General features: G+C 53.6%; 1 protein-coding gene across 3 annotated transcripts in view; it reads left to right on the forward strand.

Annotated features, from left to right (window-relative positions):
• Positions 1 to 18,646, forward strand: part of Cux2 (cut like homeobox 2) — a 233,752-nt gene that overhangs the window by 37,757 nt on the left and 177,349 nt on the right. The window contains exon 2 of one of the 3 annotated variants that reach the window (XM_058579879.1): positions 292 to 378. The exons of the other annotated variants lie outside the window; for them this stretch is intronic. The gene's annotated coding sequence lies outside the window, so the exon portion shown is untranslated. The remainder of the gene's footprint in view (positions 1 to 291; positions 379 to 18,646) is intronic. 3 annotated transcript variants of the gene reach the window in all.

The following is an 18,646-nucleotide window of genomic DNA, read 5'->3' on the forward strand; positions in this document are numbered from 1 at the left end:
AATTCAAGGTCAGAGAGTCTGGACGTTGTGGAGAAGGCCCTTCGCCCCCCTGGGTCCCACTAGACGCACAGACGGCAGCGGGTGGCTGTTTTCAGTGGTCCCATTGCAACAGAGCCGCTCCTCGCACGAGGAGGTGAAATATTTGTGCTGACCGCATTGCCTGTTCTTGTTTGCAAAATGCTGCCGTGCCCCCTGGTCTTTATTTATTCGTTCCTTTTCTGAAGTTCAAGGGAAATAATTTATTAACTTGGGAATTAGAAATCTCTTTCCCCATCCCCTCTGTCCTCCAAGGCCCGAGCCAGCCTGCTTGCCCTGCTTGGAGAGCTGAGAGAGGCTTCCCGTCAAAGGCACAGCCAGGCGAGGCCCCGGCGGACGTGGGTAATGTATTCACAGTCATGACACACAGACCCTGAGTGTCCTGAACCCCAGCCTCCGGGGACTGGCGGGGCCACACCATCGACCCGAACCCCTGGACTGCTGCCCTGGTCTAAATCCATCAGGCTCGCCAGCCCCAGTCTTGGACAACTGAATAATTTACGGTCCCCGGGAGTGGCGGGGAGCGGGTCACTGGAGTTCATGGGTTAATAACAGGTTTGGTTTTCGATGTCAGCAGCTCTCTCGATAACGTATGAAAGAATCCTATTCTGTTGATTAGATTTTGAAATGGATCAATTTTTAATCAGCCAAACACCTGACTCACTCAATAAGAGATGCATTGTGGAGACGGGGTGGAGGCTGGCTTTATTTACAAGAGTGTTTGTTTTTTGGGGGCCATACGCAAATTCCCGCCCAGCTCCCTCCTCCCGGAAGAAATTGACCGGGTTATCTCCCACCTCCAATGGCAGCGTTTGATCCCCCTTCTGATTAGTTGGGAAATCCATGGGTCTGTTTAAGAGATAAGAACAGCAGCTAAAGGTTTGATTTAGTCATCGTGGTTATTGATGGAAAGAGCATTTATTTGCCAATGAAGAAATTTTGCTTAATGTAACAGCAAGAGAGGGAGGGAGGAGACAAAAGGATCCCAGGCTGTGCTGGGGTGGCTGTGGCCTGCGGCACCAGGGCTCGCTGGGGTTTTCAGCCCTGTCCTCTGCGAGTTTCAGAGCAATGGTATGGAAATCAGTCATGAGCAAATTGCATCTGTGGACCATTAATGGTAGTGGAGGGGTGTTGCTCCTGGTCCCGTTATTTATTCATTCAGCAAACCCTGAGCCCATGCTGGTGCCTGGCACTGTAAGAGGAGTAGGAAGAAGACTGTCACTGAGAGACAGGGTTCCTGCCCTCCTAGAGCTTCCATTCTGGCAGTGGGGATCCAGGCTATGAGGGAAGGGCAGCGTGGGGAGGAAGGATGGGGGTGTGCCATGAGAGCACCTCTGTCCACTGGGGTCAAGGAGGGAGGAGAAGTGGGGAGGGGGGAGGCTGGGGGACAGCCAGGGCAGGGCCTGCAGCCGTAGGCTCCTGGAGGCCAGGAGGCAGGGAGGTTGGGAGGGTAGGCAAGTCTGGGTTTCCTCTCCCGTGCCATGGGAGCCACGAAGAGGCATGGACAGCAGAGCAGCTTGTTTGAGTCTTGCATGAAAAGGACCAGTCAGGAGAGGGTGGGGGCTGGGAGACCATGGAGGGGCCTACTGTGGCCATCCAGCCAGTGATGATGAGGGCTGTGGTCCAGGACAGTGTGGAGGGAAGCAAAGGGGTGGATTCAGTAGCTCTGGTCTAGGGCCAAGTGGCTGAGGAAGAGGGGACAGCATTTGGGGCTAGCCCTGCCAGGTGAGACCTCTGGCATAAGCCTGCTGTGGCCTGGTCCCATGGGAATGGAGGGCAATTGTGGCAGAATGTCGCCTGTCTGTGGACCATACCCTTGACTTTTCCTCAAACTAAAGAGCTGGGAGCTGGTGGCAGGCACGGTCTTGGGCTGTTGAGTCAGAGAGATGCGGGGACTTCATATCTCAGCACACCTTCTACAAGCTGGTAACCTCAGACAGATTTTCACATACCAGCGAGTCAGAACAACTTTTAATATAGAACTTTCCAGAAGTAGTCATAAGAAACTTCCAGCAGTGGTTGCCCCTGGGAAGGAGGTCTTGGGTGGATGAGAGATAGACGTTCTCATTTATACTGAATTTTTGCCACAGGCACGTGTTATCTAACTGAAATTGTCCACATCATTTGTGACACACACCAGGTGAACCTGTGGTGGCATCTAGGGCAAGGACTGGCCTCACCTTCTAGGTTTTATAGATAAGGCTCAGAGAGGGGCAGCGACGTGCCTGTGATCACACAGCTGTACCCAGGGCTCCTGCTGGCCTCTCTCTTGCCCCCTGGGTTTGGCTTCCATTGCTGCTGGTCCCGGTTGTGGACGTGGTGGGACCTGGAGGAGCTGGATTTTGCCTGCATGAGGAGCAGCTCCTCCCTCCCAGTGCTCTACTCCCAGAACCATTGATCGGGTGGCTTTATTTATTACCTTCATAGCTGCACGTTCCCCAGCAATGCTTCCCTTACCTGCTCTGTCGGGGGACAGAAATGTTTGTGCAGGTGTCTACAAGCCTGTGGGTGTCCATGTGGGATATTCTGAGTGTGGCTTTGGTACTGGGTGGGAGGACACCTCATTTCACCATGGTCTACGTGACACACGGGCTCTCACAAGCATCTTTATCCACATGAGACACATGGTGATCGCTCATCAAGAGATCTCAGATCTGATCTCGTGTTGCAAGGCCTGGGTGCTGGTCCTGACATGTCCACTTGCCTGCTTTGTGACCCGAGCTTTGTTCCCTGGGCTTCCATTGCATGTCTGGAAAATGACAGTCATATCTGGTCTTCTTGTCCTTGAAGCCTGAGCGCTCTCCCACCTCAGGGCCTTTGCACTTGTTGCTGCCTCTTTTCTCATCAGATCACCTTCTCAGGAAAGCCTTCCCTGGCCACGAACTACACCCTCATTGCATGCACACACAGGCACACTCCTCACTTCTCTTCCCTGTTGTATTTTTTCTTCCTTAACACTTAATGTGATTGAACACATATTTTACTCATTTCTCTTTTTCATTGATTTCTCCCTTTAAAACTCCACCTCCTAGAGGGCAGGGATTTTGGTCTTGCCTGCTTACTGCTGTGTTCTTCCACCTAAAATGGCACCTGGCACATAGTAGATACTCAATAAATATCTGTTGAAAGGCTGAATGAAAGGTCAATATAATGGAAGGCATTCAGAATGGTGCCTGGTACAGAGTAAGTGCTCAGCACCTCTGAGTTGTTATTAGTGCTGATATCACCGCAGGTGAGCTTTCCTGAGCCCCAGTGTCTTCAGCTGTCACAGGGAGTTGCTGCTGATAACAGCTCCATGGAGTTGGGAATATTGAGTGATGTCTGACGCAGCGATTCTTGAACAGATGGGAGCCGTTAGGACTGAGCATGCCAAGAGAGTAATCAGGGCCCTCCCCAGGGTATGGTGCTTCTGCTAAGTGGAGTGGGAGCCCTCATACCTGGTCATTGGTCCTCATGGACTACTTACTGCAGGACACCAATCCTCTCCTTCACCTCCAGCTGTCATCTACCCAGAGTGCCCAGCCAAGGACACCCCCTGGAGTTTCAGCTTTCTCAAGGTGTGTGTCAGATCCTTCCAAAGTTTGTTTGATTTTATTTATTATTTGTTTATTTTGAACTGCTTGGTATTGAACCCAGAGCCTTGTGCTGTACCACTGAACTACATTCCGGCCTGGCATGGTGATGCCTGCCTATAATCCCAGCTACCTAGAAGGCTGAGGCAGAAGTATCACAACTTTGAGGGCAAGCTAGGCAACTTAGTGAGACCTTGTCTCAAAAGAAAGAATTAAAAAGAAAAGGTTTGGGGGATGTAGCCCATGGTGGAGTGCTTGCTAGCCTAGCATGTGCAAGGCCCAGGACTGGTTTAAAAAAAAAAAAAAAATAAGAGAAGTTCCTTGTGCCTGTAAGAGGGAAAGACCAGTTGATACCTAGGTCCCCAGGAATCAGCCCCAGCACATTGCCTTTGGAGAAGAACCACTGCCCAGTAGTACGTACGGTTGTGACTTCTGTAAGTTACAAAAGCTGAGCCTCCTTTGCCAGGGGGAGCTTTGTTCGCTGGCTGAGGCCTGGCTTCTGAGCCTCCAGGACTCTGACTTGCAAGGGCAGACACTGGCTCCCCCGCCCTTGGGAGAGGGTCCAGGCTGGCCGGCCCAAAAGCATGACAGTGTTCATGGCAGTTGTGAGGGACCTCAAAATGAAAGTAAGGGGTAGCTGCAGGACACAGGGGAGGTGGTGCCGAGCAGTGCTATCTAGTCTGAGGCGGGGCAAGAAGAAGGAAGCAGGCGTTGTCATTGTCCCTTGACATTTCTAGTGTCTGCCAGTGGCCTTCCAACTCCAGGTGACCATCTCTGTGCCTGGGAGCTTTTCCCCAAAACCAGCAGTGCTGAGGCCACCTCGCACTCCCAGGGGGTGGCGCATCAGTGCCCGGCCCCTCCCCTGAGCGCAGGACGCAGTCTGGCTTGCTCTTTCTTTGGGTGGTGGACACTGTTGCTCTGCCTGTGCTCGGCTGTCTGAAGGAGGATTCTAGGTTTTCAGCATTGGGAATGTATTAGTTTGTCATTTGAAATCCATCTGCCACAAAGGGGCAGGAGTGTCCCTGGGAAGGTTGGGGTGTCTTTGGTGATGGCTGGTAGCTTCTTATTGTGGACAAGGTCAACTTGGCCTTCTTCCTTGAGCTGAGATCAAGGGGAAAGGGAAGGAAGGGGAAAATCACGACACATCCTCAGGTGGTTCAAAAGAAAGGCTAACCCCTAGCCTGGTGCACATTCTGGAAGTTTGCTGGATTTGAAGCTTTAGTAGGAAGAGGGGTTACACAAATTGCGGGTCTCTGGGGCACCCACTGTGTGCAGCACCGTGCAGGGCACTTTGGGCGCAGGCATGAGTGAGGTCACACTCCCCAAAGAGCCTGAGAGAAGCATAGACAGAAGCAACTCCAATCGGGCAGGAAGGCAGGTGGCCCCCGAAGTCGGAGCCCAGGGTTTGGGGGCAGAGGAGAGACGGTGGGTAGGTCAGCCAGGAGTTGGGAGAGATTTGGGGCATTTGAAAGCCTTGACACCTTGAAGGCCCAGAGTCAGAGCAGGCAGATGTTCCGAGGACAGAGTTCAGCAGGGGCCGAGGCCAGGCCCCGGCAGCACTGAGCAGGCCGGCTTGGCTGGGTTGTAGAGGGGCCGAATGGAGGCCAGGCAGGGAGAAAGAAGCAGAGAGCCCGAAGTTCCAGAGGAGGGGTTCTGGTTAGCTTGGTGGGCCGCGGGGGGCAGTGGTGGGCACTGGAGCATGGGTAGGGTGTGCGGATTCTGTCATGAGGTCACATCTTCTACACTGTTAACAGTGGAGGCCTTTTTGTGGTAGGGACTGTCCTATGCACTGTAGGGTGTTCAGCAGCATCCCTGGCTGTCACCTGCCAGACAGCAGTTGCTTCCTCCTCAAGTGTGACAATAAAATGTGTCCAGATGTTGCCAGTTCCCCTGGGAGCTGATTGGCCGCAGCTGAGACCCTCTGTGTCAGGTGGAGTGGGAGCAAGGCAGCTGGCTGGAAGGCAGCCAGTGCGCAGTGATGTGGCCCAGGACTGGGGGAGGCGCAGGTCAAGGGACTCGCATGATGAGGAACCTGGGCTGGGTTGGGAGGTCGGGGAGACCTTGCTGGGAGATGCTGGAGCCTGCCCTTCTTGGGGCCAGAATCTGAGGATGGAGGACTGGGGGACCATGGGCCAGGGACAGGTGGGAACAGAAGAGGAACCTTCGGGTGAGGAGGTTGGAGACCCCAGGGTTGGTGTGTCTTGGGGTGTCTCAAAGACTTGACACAAAGTGGGTCTGTGATAGAGCTCACTGAATGGATGAGCAAGCTGGAAATGACACACTTAGGAAGCAGGATGAGGTCAGGCAGGAGTTGGGACTCTGTCCTGGGCCATTTGGTGGCACCTGCTGTGTGCACACAGTGGCCCGGTGGCTGCAGAACTGCTCTCCCTGATGCTGCAACCTGGTGGGGGTGAGCGTGTGGCTGCCAAGGCAGAGGGCACATGAGGCCCAGTCAGTAAAGGGGTCGCATGTGCTGGGGGTTGGGGGAGTCATACACTGGGAGCCCTGGGCTGGCAGAGAGGCCTGGACAAGGGGCTGGGCAGTGTGTTAGAGGCTGCTGTCAACAGGGTGGCTCATTTTTGACCCAGAGGATTTGCTCATTCAGGGTCCTTTTGGTAGGAGCAGAGTCACAAGCCACCCTTGGCCCAGAGAATAGGGAGAGTAGACAGCAGTGTGATTCCTCTGGAAACAGTGGGGTATTGGTAGGGAAGGCTTCCTGGAGGAGGCAGGCTTTGTGCTGAGAACTGGGTTGAGTAGGAGTTTGCAGCGGGAAGGGTGAGTGGAGAACCCGTGCAGAGATGGAGACTTGACCCATCCTTCTAGAACTTATGAGCAAACAGGATCTCTTCTGGCCCACAGCAGCGGGGCCTGGCAGAGCAGGCCCGGAATGGCTGGGGCAGGAGATTCTTAGAGCATGAAGATCTCCTGAGCTCCTTCTTCCTGGTGCTGCCTGGCACCAGCTGTATTTCTAGGGCAGCAGGTTGAGGGCCCCACGGAGGTCCCCAGCCAAGGCAGCTGGCAACCTGTGGACGTTTTGAGAGTGTGACTTTTCAGTGCCTCAGTGCAGTGCTGGAGAGAGCAAACTGAACTTTTTCTCCCCTACTCCCCTTTTAAGGACAATCTAAAAAAGAAAAAAAAAGAAAGCATTCCAGAGTAGGCCACTGGCTGTTACGGAAATAGTAAACAGGAGTCAGAGGCAGGGGCAGAAGGCTCTGTTTTAATTAGAACATTAAAGTATTTTAACGCTTACACTTTATATTTTTGTGAACTTGATTATATAGCATTTTAAATACCTGTGAACGTTTTAAGGACTCAGCGATGAATTATTTGCAGTTTCACAGGAAACTTCTATTTTAAAAGCAAACGGCGTGAGAGGGGCTGTGAAGGCTTGGCAGCGGTGGCTGCACTGTATAATGAGGAGCCATGTGGCGGGCAGTTGGCAGATGGCCCACGGTGCCTGTCTGTCACTCTGGACTCCTGGTACCCTGCTCTGGAGAGGTCCCTGTTGGGTGCAGGGTACTGGGAAGAACTTGGGGCCCAGCGAGTTTCCCCATGTTCCCCAGATCACCCCCAAGGCCTGATGACTGTCCTCCTGAATGCCTCTTGGGTATGTCTCTCCATCCTTTCCTTTCCTGGCCACTTGGGTGACTGTAGGAGCCCCTTTTGGGCTTCTGCCTTTATCCACCCCTCCAACCTCCCCACCGAGAGTCCCAAGGCATCTTTTTACACATGAATCAGTCTCTCTGCTCACTTGTTCAGAAAACTCCACGAGTTTCTAGAGTTTCTGCCTTGGCAGGAGGAAATGCCAAAGCCTCATCAGGGTCCCCAAAGCCTTGGCTACTGGCCCCCGTGACCCTCCTGTCTTAGTTTGTTTTCTGTAATTATAACAATAAACCTGAGGTGGGATAATGTGTAAAGAAAAGAGGTGCATTTAGCTCACGGGCTGTGAGACTTAAAGCCCAAGTCTGGTGAGGGCCTCATGGGACGGCATCACGGTAGTGGGGAGCATATGTGGAAGAGGTCACACAGGCCACGGGAGGCAGAGGGATCCAGGGCCACACTCGCTCTTGGCCTTGGAGAGCTACCTAGCGGTGCTCAGCGACCCACCCGTGCTCGCTATCTTCCCTCTTCAGCTCCCCACCTCCACACCAGTACCCCGGGGCCAGGCTTCCAGCACAGGAACCCTCGGGGACAAATCTTCTCCTTAGCCTTGTCTTCTCCCGTCCTCCCGCAAGTCACTGCAGCCCATCCACACAGCTTTCTTAGTGTTCCTGTATCTCTCAAGCATCTGCCGTGTGCCTGGGTATCTGGGCCCTGGTGAGGCCTGGGAGGTCTCCTGTCCTGAGCCAAACCTCCTGTCTGCAGAGGGGCAACGGAGAGACAGACAGATATGCACTGAACACAGTAGCAGTCAGCATGGCCAAAGAGAGTGCAGCAGGTGGGACGAGGACACAGTTTTGTTTTGTTTTTTAATTTTTTTGTAGTCGTAGAGGGACAGCATGCCTTTATTTATTTTTATATGTTGCTAAGGATCAAACCCAGTGCCTCACACATACTAGGCTAGTGTTCTGCCACTGAGCTGCAGCCCCAGCCTGGACCTTAGCAGTTGCTCTGAGGCCTGGGGGGAGGGCATGCTCCAATCTACATAGGGCTGGACTCACGCCAGCTTATGGGAGCTGGTTGTGTGCCCCCTCTCTGCTCCTCACTTGTGAAGTCAGGGAGCTTGGAATCAGCCATGTTGGAAATGCTCACACGACAGAACCTGGTAATACCACAAACTTGGGCTTCCTCCCTGGGGAGCCTATCGTTAACTCCTTTTGTGGGGGGTACTGAGGATTGAACCCAGGGCCTTGCACATGCCAGGTGAGTGCTCTTCCACTGAGCTGCGCCCCAGCCCTTTTGATTCCTTTCTTTGAGTCAGGGTCTTGCTGCTAAGTTGCCAAGGCTGACTTGAACTTGTGATCCTCCTGCCTTGGCCTCCGGAATAGCTGGGATTATAGGCCCTCCCACCCCACCTAACCTGTTGCTAACCATCCAGCAGCACACATCTGGAGCAGGCCATATGGAAATCTAGGGAGGGTTGGGAAAGGTGTTCAGGCATTCCCTGGTGGGAATGTGGTTCAAATTTTGGGGGAACATCATGGAAGCCTGTGGGGATGGGACTGAGTAGAAAGTGGAAGGAGATAAAGCTGAAGAAGCTCCATGCTTGCTTTTGGTTTCTGAAATACTCTAGGTTTGTTCTGCCTCAGGACCTTGCCACGTGCTGTTTCTGCTGCCCAGATTGCTCCTTCCCTGGCTGGTTCCTTTGTCTCCCAGAGAGACTGTTTCTGATCGTTTTTGCTGAAGCTCGCCCTCCCTCTTTAGATCAGCACATGGGTTCCCTCCCTAGTATCTGTCTCAGTTTGTGCTGGGGTGTTGGCTTGTTTATTTGAGGTCTTGTCTGTCTCTTTCCCATTAAGTGTAAGAGCCGAGAGACCTTCTTGCCCTGCTGTCACTTTGCCTTCCTGCGGGGCCTAAGTGGAGTGGGTGCTTGGTGCCTCACGGTCATACCCGTGGGTGCTGACAGAGACCTTTTCCGAGCCCAAAAACTTGGTTTGGGAGATGCTGTGGATGGTGTGAGATCAGGCGTCAGGAACAGATGTGGCCAGAGGAGCCGGAGGCTCTGCCTGTGGGCCTGGTTTCCGCAGCAAGATTCCTGGTCCCTCCTGGTGAACTGGAGGTAGCAGGTGGTAAGTTTAGGCCTCTCTGGTAACGGCCACAGTAACTGACCCCACCAGCTTCTCAACCCTGTCAGCGAGAGGGGATGCCTTCTGTTTCTGCTGAAGACATAGCCATGTCAGAGGTTAAATATTCCCATGCATCATTGTCACAAGAGCAGTGCAGTTCAGGAGTTCCGGACCTAGGATGAAGAGTATGTCGCTTTCAGGGACAGTACCTCACCCACTGGTGCTGGGGGTGTGTGGCTGGAGGTACCTCCAGGAGGGGAGCATCAAGATTGAGGGGATGAAAACAGAAGCCATCCCCACTGGCTTCCTGATGTTTCCCCAGGATTCAGAACACATTCCATAAGTAATCAGGGAATGTCTGATTATTGTTAGGGTCTGTAAACAAGTCAGGATGGCGCCTGGCATTTTGCCAGAGGGAGTGGTTTGTGAAGTAACGCCAGCGAGCCATTAAGTGTGGAGATTCCTTATTGGTTGACTGCTGTATCTAGTTTATGTTAATTAAGATAAGCTGTGTGTAATGTATATATACCCCTCCTGTCCTACAATAAACGGCTCCCACTCCTGCTGTATCAATGTACACAAGTTGCTCGTCACCCCCCAGTTATTTTGCTACAGCCATACTCCGGCAGATTATTTCCCTTTTTTTCCCCAGGGAAGAGAGCTTAGAACGTATTGATTGAGGTGACCAGCGTGTAGGTCTTTTCACAACTGGTGGAGGAGCTGTCTGATGTGTGTTAGCAACAGTCACTGCCCAGGGCTTTGATGGAGTATGCGGTGGCTGTGTGAGCAGCTCACTGGACCTAGAGACCTGGGTATGGAGCAAGAGAGGAAGAGGGCTCCATTTCAGGCCATCAAATCCCCTCCGTCAGAGAAGGTTCAAGTCCTGGCTCTGCCCTTCCCAGCTGTGTACTCTATGACAGTGGCTTAGCCTCATAGAACCTTAGTTTCTGCTTCTCGGAGAGCAGTTTACAGTTGATGAGGATCACAAGTGTCACTGCGTCTAAAAACCCTAGGACCACGGGGAGCAGATGAGCAGAGTGACCTGTTGGTGTTGGAGCTATCAGTGACCACTTCTGAAGCCTGTGAGATGAGAACATTGTAGGATTTTTCTCCTAACACAGGAACTTCCTAAAGATAATGCCTGAAGGACAAGTTGCCTTTGGGGTTTCCTGGCCTGCTGACAGGTTGAGGTGACGCATAGTTACCTAGAATGCGATATACACCTGAGTGCTTAGCCCTTGGCCTGGCTCCTGGAAGACACCACTCATTTGCTCACTAGCCAGGGAGCCCCCTCCTCTTGCGTGTGTGTCACAGGGGAGTGGTCTTTGCCCAAGTCCTTTGCCAGTTCCTCAGTTTGGAATTGGCCAAGAGGGCATCCCTGGGTCTGGAGCAGCACTATGTGTCGCAGGTGCCCAGTTGGGGACTTGCTGAACAATGGAATTGCCTGCTCGGAGGGGTTTAGGAGTGAGGGGAACTTAGTCCTGCCTGGGACTCAAAACTTGGGTTCACGCAAAGCCCTGTGCACAGACGTTCCCAGCTCTATTCATGAGAGCCTAAAGGTGGAAAGAACCCAGCTGTTCTCCACCACGCTGGTGGTGAGGCTGTGGCATGTCCACGCCAGGGACCCTGCTCAGCCTGAGAAAGGAGCAGCTGTCAGTGCACAGCCCTGGGAAGGGCTGGAAGGAGGCCGCTCCCTCCGTACCGCAGCCCTGAGAAGACGAGTCAGGAGCCGAGAGGAGACTGAGGGATGGGCAGCAGGGACATGGGTGTGATTATTAGAGGCCACCATGAGGGACCCTGTGGGGATGGAAATGCTATGTCTTGACTGTGTTAATGTCAGCATCCCAGCTCTGACATTGTTCTGTAGCACCAGGGGACGATGGTTTAAACTGAACATGCCTCTACAGTTACCTCCAAAAGTTCAGTTACAGGGAAGGGGCAGGGCTGAGAGCGCTGCGTTCCATGTGGGAGGCCCAGCAGGAGGAGCCTCTCCATGGGATCCATTGATTCCAGTCTTCAGAGCACTGTGTGAGGTGGGCACATGTGGTGTCCCCATTTTACAGATAAGGAAGTGGCTCAGAGAGGCTGAGGGATGGCCTGCTGCCAAGTGGTGGAAATGGGACTTGGGCTGGGAGCATCGGGTCCTAACCCTGGGTTCCTTCCTCTAGTCAGGTGGTTTGGATGCTGAGCAGTCACGAAGCTTACCTGTCACGCACATGATCTTGTGACACCTTACCATAAGGCCGGGCAGCCTCTTCTCCAGTGGCTAACAGCTCTGCAGGGGAGGGAGTGGTCCCCGAGTTGCCCTGGGCTTCCTGTCCTGAGTCACTACCCCTCTCCATTCCGCCCATTCTGCCTTCGTCCAGGGCGTTGGCATGTGATGTCAGAGGTGGCTCTGCCTGCTTTACAGGAGGGGGAACTGAGGCAAAGGGACAAGGAACTGGGGGTGTTAGGGTAGGGGTCCGGCCTGCCTGGCTCTAGCACCTGGGGTCATGATCACAGCTCATTAGGCACAGGCTCTGGAGCCAGAGTCCTGCTGCACTGGGATCCCGGCTTTGCTCCGCCCATCACCAGGCCAAGGCCTTGGGCATCCAGCTTCTCTTCAGATCTTACTTTCCTCATCTGAGAAATGAGAATAATAATGGAGACTGCACAACAAAGCATACTTGGAGGGGCTGGGGTTGTGGCTCAGCGGTAGAGCGCTCGCTCGCACTTGAGAGACCCTGGGTTCGATCCTCAGCACCACATAAAAATAAACAAATAAAATAAAGATATTGTGTCAATGTATAACTAAAATATATATATATAACACACACACACACACACACACACATATATATATATATTTTAAAAAAACATACTTGGAAACACTGTGAGGAAAAAACCTCCTGCGGAATCTGAGATCTAAAGTCTGGAGCTCTGGCCAGTCTGACGAGGCCCAGGGTTGAGCATTGTATGGAGAAGAGCAAAGCCCCTGCCCAAGTCGCCCTGTCCAGTGCGGCTCCCCCAGGAGGAGGCCTCCTGAGAGAGGCTTCACCTGGGCTGAGAGCCAAAGGATGACTGAGCCCTGAAGGAGGAGGGAGAGGGAAGGGCATTGCAGGGAGAGGGGAGCAGCCAGTGCACAGGTGCGGAGTTCAGAGGATGCGGGTGCTTCTAGGGAACCGTCACCGGGTCCTTAATGCTTGAGCACTAAACAGGCACAAAGCAAAACCCGGGCACTCTGGCTCTTGTCTTTTCTTCTGTTAAAACAGCCCAGTGTAGGCTGGGGGCTCGGGGCTGGTGACAGTGTGGAGTTCATTTTGAGGTATACAGGGAGCCATGCAGGTGAGTGCATGTAAGAAGGGCACCTCTCCTGCCTGGTGGAGTGGAGGGGGCAGAGGTGAGCTGTGAGTGGGGGCAATGAGGCCAGGGAGGAGGCTGTTGGCAAGCCGCCCGGGGGCCAAGTTGTAGAACTGGACTTCAGTAGAAATGGGCCAACCCAGGGCAATTTTTAGAACTGACAGAGCTCTTGGAGGGGTTGGGTGTGGGAGTATCTGGGGTGAGCAGGATTTCTGTCTTGGGTATGGGGCTGGCCAGAAAGGGGAGATCCCTTGGCCTCTCTGCTCCTCAGCCTCATCCATCAAATGGGTCATTTCCAACCCCCCATCTCTAGGCAACCTTGACCTCAGTGAGGGTCTAATGATATTCAGACCCTCCCAGGAAACAGGACCCCCAGACCTCACCCTGAGGCGACGAGGAATCCCGGGGGGATGAGGTCCTGTTGTTAGAGCACAGACTCCCCTGCTCTGTCCAGTGCGTTTTCAGATATGCCCTGCCCTCATCGGCTCAGTAGACACGCTGATTCTCTACTCTGGATCTGGTGTGGGGCCCTCTCCCTTCTGCTTATCTCAGGAGAAACACTGCTGTCCCGGAACATGTCCTCAGCATCCACTGAGCAGCACTTATGGAGCACCTCCTGTGTGCCTGGCTCCCTGCACAGCCTCCTATATCTCAGGGTGTCGTAGCCCAGTGGCCTGGAATTTGTGGAAGGCTGCACCAGGTCCTAGCTAAGAGGGCCTTGAGCTAGGGCCTTCAGCCCCTCCCAGACTCCATGCAGATCTGCCTAGGAGGTGAAGAGCCCACCAGTCAGGGGCCGGGAAGTGGACATACTGCCTAGTAAGAGGATGGCCTTGGTGGGAGGCAGCTGGCAATAAGTGCCCCCAGGAAGTGGACCTCCATGTTTCTGCTGGGGAGGGAAATAAGAGTCACAGCCCCAAAGCAGCCACAGTGGATGTCCTGACTCAACAAAGACCCAGAGGAGACAGCTGGGGTCACGCTGGCCAAGGACAGGTGTCACCAGCAGCCTTTACTCCTCTCTGTGCAGACCCCAAGCCCATGGAGAAGTGCCCAGGGCTGCCGAGGCCTGGGATTGGACACTTATCCCCGTGGCCCAGCTGATGGCAATTTGGACTTTTTATACCATCCTGCCTGGAACCTCCCAAAAGCCCAGATAATCCTTTTGCCCAGATTCTGGGCCCTTTTTACAGAAGATTGAGGTGTTCATTTCCAAGGGCTGCTGTTATCAAGTACCACAGCCTGGGAGCTTAAAACAGAAACTTGTCCCATCCTGGTTCCAGAGGCCAGAAGGTTGAAGTCCAGGTGTGCTCAGGGCTGTGCTCCCTCCGAGGCTGGAGGGACAGTCAGCCACCCTTGGCCTGGAGCTGCCTCACTCCCTTGCTGCGCCCCACCCCCAAGCTCTGCATCCGTTTCTCTTGTGAAGAGAGTCACTGGATTTGGGTCCACCCTGGCCCCATATGACCTCATTTTCATTTAGCTGATTAAATCTGCAAAGATCCTTGTTCCAAAGAAGACCACATTCTGAGGTTCTGGATGTGAATTTCGGGGACTACAATTCAGCAAAAGCACCTTTAGAAGATGTTGTGGGCAAAGCCGTCTGTTGCACTTGGAACTGTGTGGGCAAGGAGCGGGGGCATGGGGATAAGACCCCAGCTCAGGCTGGAAGAAGCCTCCACCTTCCCTCTTAAGTGTGGCACTGACTGAGAAATGGAGAGTGCGTCTTGCTACACGCAAGGGCATGTGGGGGTGGGGAGGAGTGGAGCCCGTGGTGAGTCCACGGCTGCTCCTGTCCCTGGGTCCTGACTGCTCACTTCTTCCAGAGCCTCTGTGTTCCTCTGTATAAGTGGGGATGATAACAGTGTCTCCCCTGTGAAGGTCACAAAGACACCACTGTGGATTTTAATGCCGGAGGCCGACTCATCCATGGCCTCACTATCTGGGGAGGAACTGTGATTTGCAGTCATGGGGCCGAGGATCTGCTGACTCCGAGAACAGTGCTCCTTCCTCTCAGCTCCTAGTCCTGCCAACCATTGCCTATGTGGACCTGGGCCCTGAAGAACAAAGCCGGCAGATATGAATGGAGGGATCCTGCGAGGAGGAGACCATGGCCATCCTGCCACGGGAGAAGGTGTGCCTCCAAAGAAGGGTCTAGGGAGTTTCCAGAGAGACAGGGGACTTGATTCAGGACAGTGGGTTCTTGGCATACCTGACAGAACGGAATTTCAGCCCACCTCAGTCAAAGGCATAGACAGGTTTATTTAGGAAAGTAGGTATGTATTCAAAGGAGAATGTAGGCCATCTCCAGTGGGAGAGATAGCAGCCCATTGGTAGGGGTGCTTGTATCTATAGCGGGACAGCTGCGAGGGTCTGGGGCCAGGGGAGCGACGGGATCTCGTGCAGTTTTCCTGTGCTGTACTTTGCCCTCGTGTTGAAACAACTGTCGCCCAGGAGCTGCAGTGGTCCATGGGTGTTTTCAGCATTTCAGTGGTTAATGGGTACTTCTGTGACACTTAGTATCTCTCCCTCTATTCCCAAATTCCTATCTCAATCCCACTTTACAGATCAAGAAACTGAGGCTCAGGCAGGTTGAAGTTGCCTGCCCTCGTCTGTACAGCCAGAGTCAGAACTGATTTAGATGCAGTTACATCCGAGTCCACTTCTCCCTTCCTTGGGCTCTCCCAGGCCTCAGTCTCCCCACCTGTAAGTTGGTCTTCTCAAGATTTCCAGCTCAGAACTGCCCCAACCCCTGCTCATCAGAATTGCACTGAGCCGGAGACTCAGAGCCACCTAAAGCCCAGCCCTGCCAGGAGCAGGACTCAGCTTTCTCCTCTCCTGTCCCTTACTCCGTGGTGACTTGAGATTTTTACACAGACAGGAACTGTGTGTGGGGTGGTGAGCAAATGAGAGAGAGAGAGAGAGAGAGTGTGTGTGTGTGTGTGTGTGTGTGTGTGTGTTTGCAACAAATATTTTATAATAGACAAGCCTCGTCTGCCACTTCTAAAAGTAGTGGAAAAAAAAAACCCACTTTGAGAAAGTAAAAATAACTCAGCGCCTGAGATATTGAAGTCGCTGAACTCAGCCGGAAGTGGCTGCTTTAGGCTGTGGCTGCACCAGTTCCTGGGGGCAGTGGGTCCCAGGCCAGAAATTTGGGGGACAGACACCATGCTTAGGGGCAAGTCCCGGTAGTTAGCTTGTGGGTGAAATAATCATCTGCCCACCTTTTATTTTTTAAGCCACAGGAGGAACCGTCTCCCTGAAGTGATTGTCTTCTCTCCCTTTTAAAAGTGATTTGACAATTGATAATTTTGCCCTGGCGATGGCCACCTTAGAGCTTTTATTTCTTGGAGGCCAAACATTGATGTTGTGTGAAATGGGAGCTTGGCGGAGCCTTTGTGCAGATCTCAAGCTTCCTGAAAAATTTATTTACTGTGACTGTGATCCGCAGGAGTGAATTGATGTTTATCTATAGTCGTTCGCGCCAGCAAGAAGGGAAAATGCATAACTGCACTTTCCTCAGAAGCCTTGAGAGGCTGTTTAAATAAGTATCTCCTGGTGGACTCCAGCAGCAGCCGGGCAGCCTGATGGCCAGGGCGCAGTGCGGTGTGAACTGTGGACCGGCTGCATCTCCCTCAAGCTCTAAAGGCAGCTCTATGACCTCCTGGTCAAGGGATTCCTGAGAATCAGGTATTTGAAGCTGAGCAGAATCATCCTGGCCATTCCAGAGGCATAATCGATAACTCTGAGAGCCTCGTGAAGGAGAGGCGGGGGCCGTGGCTGGGCCTGGCCTGAGCAGCCCCTGCCACCTTGTCATGGCCAAAGGTCAGGAGGAGTTCGCAGGGACTGGGAGCCGGCCTCTCCTCCAGGTAGGTAAGTGCTGCTGTTGCTGGAGCTCAGAGGGGCGGCAGGGACAGCAATCAGGGGTGTGTGGCTTCCCTGAGCCCTGCTTGCACCAGTGCCAGGCTGCTGGTGGCACTGCCTGTTTAAGCAGTTGGAGATGGTGCTGAGGTTGTTCACGCAGGTCCATCTGGTGTGGTGGGCCAGAGCCTCTTGCAGCTGTCTTTTTTCACTAGGAGGCCACTCTTGGTCTCTGAGAAAAGGAGGGCTTCCTGGATGATGGGACCCTCCCCAGACCCTGTGTGGTGCCCGCCACTTCGAGGGCGATGAGGCTTGGCACTCTCTGTCTTCACAAGGGCCCCAGGGCTCATCGCCCTCGCCTCAGTTGTGCCAGCATGGAATAGACCCTGGAGTTTCTTATGGACTCCGTCACTGTTCTTGAATGACAGGCTTTGGGTCTTCCTGGGGAGGGAACGGGTATGCTGAGGAGCACGAAGGTCAGATAAACCTGGAATCAAATCGCCGTCTGTTGCCCTGTGTCCTCCGGTGAGTGAGCTGCCCTCTCTGAGTTGTTTCTTGGTCCAGAAAATGGAGTGAAGGGGGAGATGACTTTGTCACTTGAAGGCTCGGTTTCCTCCTTTGTAGAGTAAGCACAGCAACACTACCTTCCTTGGGGCTGTGACGAGGAGCAATGAGAGGGCGCTGGGCAGGGACTCATGCAAGGTCAGGCACCAGCTGGCATTCATGAGCTATAGCTGCTCTCGCTGAGAAGATGGTTGCTGTGATCGTGCTGTTACTACGTCCCCACTTTACTCTCTGCCACCCAAGGGAAATTCACAGCCTCTGTCCATCTTTGCTTTCTGTGGGCGCTGTCACCCTCTTCAGTGTCTCAAAGCCATAATTGGGGGACACACTGGCACTGCAGTAGGCAATTCTGGGTCTGGAGCTGTCCTAGAGTGAGCCCTTGAAAACGGGAGCAGCTCACCATCGTGCTCAGAGATCGCCCCATGAGCGGCTCCTGAGCCCCGGCCTCCGTCAGTCTGAGCCTCCTCCAGCAAGGGCACCAGGCCCAGCCGAGCTGGCAGTGAGGGGCAGGAGAGAGCGCCAGGGGCTTGGCTGGGCCTGCCTGCTGGGCTTGGAGGGGCTCACGGGTGAATGAGAGCCAGAGACAAGGTGCCACCAAGCCCCTTTAGCAAGTAGAGACAGGAGTTGCCCCACTCGGCATTGTTGTTACCAGAGTCTGGTTCTTATTCCCAGCCAAGATGCAGCCCTTCCTGACGGGCGGGCGGTGAGGGACAATTGGATCTTGGTCTCTCTTGTCCCCCAGGGCTCCTTTCCCAGAAGCCAGTTGGGTTACTCAGATTATCATCAAAATGGCCCCTGTCTGTGCATGGGGCAGAGTGGGCCCCCTGCTGGGCATGCCCCTGTGGAATCTTAGGCACTTCCTACCCATTTTCTGTAGGAGGAAACCGAGTTTAACTTGCCCAAGGCCTCTTGGTACTCCTGTCACCTGTTCAGTTTCCCTCCAGAGAGCAGGGCTGCTTTCCCACCAGGTGGGCTTCTGACTGGAGGTAGAACTGGCCAGGCACCCTGCCTGGAAGTTGCGGGCAGAGGAGAGCTTGGCCTCATGTGGTCTCTGATCTAAGTGCAAAAAATCCTAAAAGTGTGGTGGGGGTCTTTCCCATCCATCAGGCAGCATCCGGCACTTTCCTTCCTGTTTTCTTCTCATATTAACCATGAGTCCTGACTTCTAATGTGCCCAGGAAGGTGATATGGGGTCCTCAGTCCTGAGTGTCGCCTGAGCCCACCAGCTGTGGCCTTGCAGTGGTGGCCCACTTTGCTTTGGGCTGGGCCTAAAGGTCTTGGATCTCAGCTTCTGTCCTGGGCTGATGAGCCTTGTCATCTCCCCTTGCCTCTGGTTTCATTTTGGGGACAGCTTCCCCCATTGCTCACCTGCTAGTTCTCCAGTTCTTCCCTCTAGACTACAGCCTGGGGAGCCTGGGAGGGAGCAAAGGAGCCTGGGTCTTTCTTTTTGGCTTTATTTATGAAAAACAAACTAATCTAGAAGCCGAGAGCAAAGCACCAGCAGTAGAGGGAGCTTAAAAATTATATTAATCACAGCAGCAATAACTAATGCATATT

This window comes from Marmota monax, unplaced genomic scaffold (genome assembly GCF_021218885.2).
Source record: "Marmota monax isolate L192 unplaced genomic scaffold, Marmota_monax_Labrador192_F-V1.1 WCK01_AAM20220418_F8-fsc00092, whole genome shotgun sequence".
NCBI classification, from domain to species: domain Eukaryota; kingdom Metazoa; phylum Chordata; class Mammalia; order Rodentia; family Sciuridae; genus Marmota; species Marmota monax.